The sequence below is a fragment of the Chrysochloris asiatica genome, unplaced genomic scaffold, assembly GCF_000296735.1.
Source record: "Chrysochloris asiatica unplaced genomic scaffold, ChrAsi1.0 scaffold00042, whole genome shotgun sequence".
NCBI classification, from domain to species: Eukaryota; Metazoa; Chordata; class Mammalia; order Afrosoricida; family Chrysochloridae; genus Chrysochloris; species Chrysochloris asiatica.
In genome coordinates this window covers 20,360,290-20,365,097 of record NW_006408560.1, presented here as the reverse complement: position 1 = coordinate 20,365,097, position 4,808 = coordinate 20,360,290, and the positions used below count along the sequence as shown (strand labels likewise).

The window sequence follows — 4,808 nt, the reverse complement described above, 5'->3', positions numbered from 1 at the left end:
TGCCTAATGCAATACGTCATCTGATCTCTTGACTGCTGCTTCCGTGAGTGTTGATAGTTGATCCAAGAAGAATGAAGTCCTTGACAACTTCAATCAATGGTGGAGCATACAGAGGACAAAATGATGAAAACTTCTTAGACAGTACCAAACACCTTGAGGAAATGAGTTGTTGGGCCTGGGAACTCAGGGCCATAGTCTCAGAAGACACCATGGTCAATTGGCATAACATAATTCACAAAGACAATGTTCTACATTTTTCTTTGATGAATAGTGACTAGGATATTAAAGTTCATGAATGATAACCTAAGGTGCAACTATTGATCTCTCCATATGTGGAAGAAACAAGAGTGATGAAAATTGAAGACACTTGGAATCAATTAATCCATTGTTCTAATAGAACATGTGAACATCATCTCCACAACTCTGAAACCAAAAGAACTGGAACCTCTATCAACTTCTCTGAAAGAGATTACATTAGAAGGTACTGGATAAAGTGGAAGTCTTTTTAAAGTGTCAAAAAAAAAAAAAAAAGTTAAAAAAAAAAAAAAAAAAAGACTTTTACTAGTCAAAGAAACTGAAGAAACTCAAGGTTATGACCCTAGGTCACTCTTCAGATATGGAAGAGAACGCACCGTCAGGGTTCAATTTTCAGCCAAGCAGTAGATATGTATACAGGGGGGACAACAATACTAGTATGACATGCTCACTATGGAATGGCCCACCTTTCAAGATCAAAAGGGCAACATTTACCTAAGAACAAAATTCAGAAGTGTTGGGAAAGAGGGTGGAATGGAAATAAAAACCATAGTGAGAAAAAAAAAAAAAAGAACCATAGTGAGGAAGTGGGCTAACTCTTGTTACATGGAGAGGATTGCAATTAATGAAGTGAGACAAAGTATGTGGTTTGTTGAGTGTAAAACTGATGATCTGTTCCATAAACTTACACTCAATTCACAATAAAAAGGTTCAAAAAAGAAAAATAATAATTCATACAATAATTTCATTGGGTAATCTGCTACCAAAGACCACTTCAAAGTGTTAAGGAGCAAATATGCCACTTTGAGGATTAAGGTGCACCACACCAGGACTCCATTGTTCAATAATGTCGGCATGCTTTTGGATCACTGTTGTTTTTTTTAATAGACACTAACATGGATCTCTTCCAGTTAGTTGACCAGATAGTTATTTTCTGCATTTCTTGGCATAGAGGAGTAAGTGGTTCCAGCATTGTATCCATTTGTTAAAACACATCAATCGATATTTCATAAATTTTTGGCCAGTGCCTTCAGTGCACGTTGGATTTCTTCCTTCAATATCATTAGTTCTTGATCATATGCTCCTGAAATGGCTGAACTTCAACCAATTCATTTTGGTACAGTGACTCTGTGTGTTCCTTCCATCTTTCTTTGATGCTTCCTATGTTGGTCAGTATTTTGCCCATTGTTGTTGTTGCTGAGTCAGTTCTGACTCATAATGACCCTTTATAGGGTTTCTAAGGAGCAGCAGGTGAGGTTGAACCAACCTTGCGATACAAACCAACCTTGCAGTCAAGCGCATTAACCCACAGCACCACACCAGAATCCTTCAATATTTCAACTTGAACCTTGATTTTTTTTTTTCAGTTCTCTTATTTTGAGAAATTCTAAATGTATTTTCCCTTTTGGTTTTCTAATTCCAGGCCTTTGCACATTTCATTATAATACTTTGTCATCTCAAGCCACCCTTTGAAATCTGCTCAGCTCTTTTACTTATGTTTGCTTTAACTACTCTGTGTTCAGGAGCAAGTTTCAGAGTCTCTTCTGACATCATCTTGGTAATTTCTTTCTTTTCTGTCTTTTAAGTGAACTAACTTTTGCTGTCTTCATGCACGATATACTTGATGTATCATCCCACAACTCATTGGTTGTTGTTGTTGTTGTGATGTGCCGTGGAGTCGGTTCCGACTCATAGCAACCCTGTACAGGGTTTCCGAGGCTGTAAATCTTTACGGGAGCAGAAAGCCTCATCTTTCTCCTGTGGAACAGCTGGTAGTTTTGAACAACTCATCAGGTCTCCATAAAATACATTGCTTTTTATGTGTGACTTCTTTCACTTAATTATTTTGAGATTCACCCATACTGTTGCAAGCATCGGTAATTCATTTTTATTGCTTATTAGTATTCTATTGTTATTGTTGTTAAGTGCTTATCCAGTCATTTCTGACTGATAGTGAATTTGTATAAGGTTTCCAAGAAGCAACTGGTGGGTTTGAACTGCTGACCTTGTAGTTCGAAGTCCAGAGCTGAACTCCATTCTATTATATGGATTTTTAGTTTGTTTATCCATTTATCTGTTAATGATCATTTGAGCTGTTTTCAGCCTTTTATTTTACAAATAAAGCTTCTTCTATGAGCATTCATGCACAAGCCCTTATATGAAAACGTGCTTTTATTTTTGCTAGGTAAATACTTTAGAGTGGCATGTCTGGGTCAAGTTTTAGAAACTGCTCATAAGTCCCCTAGAGCCTCCCCCACCTGCCACCCCTCTGCCAGCAGCTGCAGTACCACCTCAGGCTGGTGGGTGTATTGGAGGCATCTGGGACAGCACCAGGAGCAGCTGAGCCACTCTTCTACACTGTCACTGCGGCACTTCCATGGAATCCACCTGCAGCATCAGAACACACTAACAATTTTTGCACTGCTGCGCCAAGGGTACCAGCTTTTTATTCACTGGGATTTGGAATTCCTCGGGAATTGCTTTTATGAAAATCTAGAAATCCTATTAAAAAAACCATGAACAACTTTAGTCATGAAGAGCCTGATTGCCATTTCCTTGATGAAAGTTTCTGGATCAAAAAATTAATGAAGTTTCATTTTCCGATGATAAAGATGCTTCCTATGTTTCTGACCACCTGTGTTGCTGGAGTTCTGGTGTGGTGCTATGGGCTAATGCGCTGGACTGCAAGGTCAGTTTGAACTGCAAGGTCGGCAATTCAAGCTCACCAGCCGCTCCTTGGAAACCCTATACAGGGGTCGCTATGAATTGGAACTAACTTGACAGCACTTAACAATAACAACAAATGTTGTGGACCTTGGAGACATCCTAAAGAAACAGCTAAGATGTTTAAAATCTCTTCCCTGTGTCATCTCCATTTTTATGCAGTTAAATCCATACATAGCAGAGCCATAGTGAAGACCCTAGCTGCCATCAGGACAGGATTTGATGGTGCTAACAAGATAGAAATACAATTCGTGCAAAGTGTCAGTATGCCTGCAGAGAGAATAATCTATGCAAATCCTTGTTAACAAGTATCTCAAATTAAGTATGCAGTTCAGATGGTGACTTTTGATAGCGAAGTTGCCAAGGCACATCCAAAGGCAAAGTTGGTTTTGTGAATTGTCACTGATGATTCCAAAGCAGTCTGTTGTATCAGTGTTGTATTTGGTGCCACACTCAAGACTAACAAATGTCTGTTAGAATGGGCTAAAGAGCTAAATATTGATGTCATTACTGTCAGCTCCCATGTGCGAAGTGACTGTACTGAACCTGAGACCTTCATGCAAACAATCTCTGATGCCTGCTATGTCTTTGACATGGGAGATGAAGTTGGTTTCAGCATGTATCTGCTAGATATTGGTGGTGGCTTTCCTGGATCTGAGGATGTGGAAATTAAATTTGAAGAGATCACCAATGTAATCAATCCAGCATTGGACAAATATTTTCCATCAGATTGTGGAATGAAAATCATTTCTGAACCATACAGATACTATGTTGCATTAGCTTTCAAGCTTGCTGCTTATATCTTTGCCAAGAAACTTGTCTTAAAGGAACAGACAAGTTCTGATGATGAAGTTGAATCAAGTGAACAAACCTTTATGTATTATGTGAATAATGGAGTATATATATCATTTAATTGCATCCTTTATGGTCATGTACACGTCCCTTCAGCAAAAGAGATCCAAACCAGATAAGAAGTATTATTCATCTAGCATATGGGCACCATATGTGTGACAGCCTTGATTGGATTGTTGAGCTCTGTGATCAGCCAGAAATGCTGTGGATGATTGTGTGTTGTTTGAAAACAGTGGTGCTTATACTGTTGTTGCTACTTCTACTTTCAATGGGTTCCAGAGATCAAGTATATACTATGTGATGTCTGGGTCAACATGGTAACTCATGCAGCAAATCAAAAACCATGACTTCCCATCTGACGTAGAGGAGAAGGATGTCAGTCCCTTACCTGTGTCTGTGCTTGGGAAAGTGGAATGAAATATCATCTAACAACTTGTGCTTCAGTTAGTATTAATGTATAGATATCATTTTTATAGCTGTTAACTATGAGTTTCACTTGAATTAAGGGATTTGGGAGAACCACTTAACTAAATTACTGCTGGTTTTTAAGGAGAACAAACAAGACAGCAGATCAGGTGGAAATGCAGTGAAGAGCTCCATCAGCAACAACACAGAACACTGGACCAAGCAGGCTCAGGGGATGGTCCCAGTACTCTGAACCACATATAAAGGAATATTTAGAAGGTTGGAAGTCTTAGAGCTAGGGGAATTTGTAGCAGAAGCAAGAAATCCATTGCTTTCTAATTCAAGATGCTCAGCTGCTCCCAAAGTCGCCATCTTGGATGAGACCAAGCAGGGGAATGATCAGAGCAGCCAAGGACGTCTGACAGAACCACAGAGATAAAGGTGTGCACATTTTTTTTTTTATCTGTTCATTGATCTCTCGCTGTCTGCGCACCTCCATTCTGGTGACTAGAGGGGGTGCCTGAGCTAGTGGACACTCCACCCCCACCCCCCAGAGGGTTCTACTACAAATA

At 39.4% G+C, this 4,808-nt stretch overlaps 1 pseudogene; it reads left to right on the top strand.

Moving 5' to 3' along the window:
• The first annotated feature begins 2,771 nt into the window (after window positions 1-2,771).
• Window positions 2,772-4,292, top strand: LOC102835933 (annotated as a pseudogene).
• The last annotated feature ends 516 nt before the right edge of the window (window positions 4,293-4,808 follow it).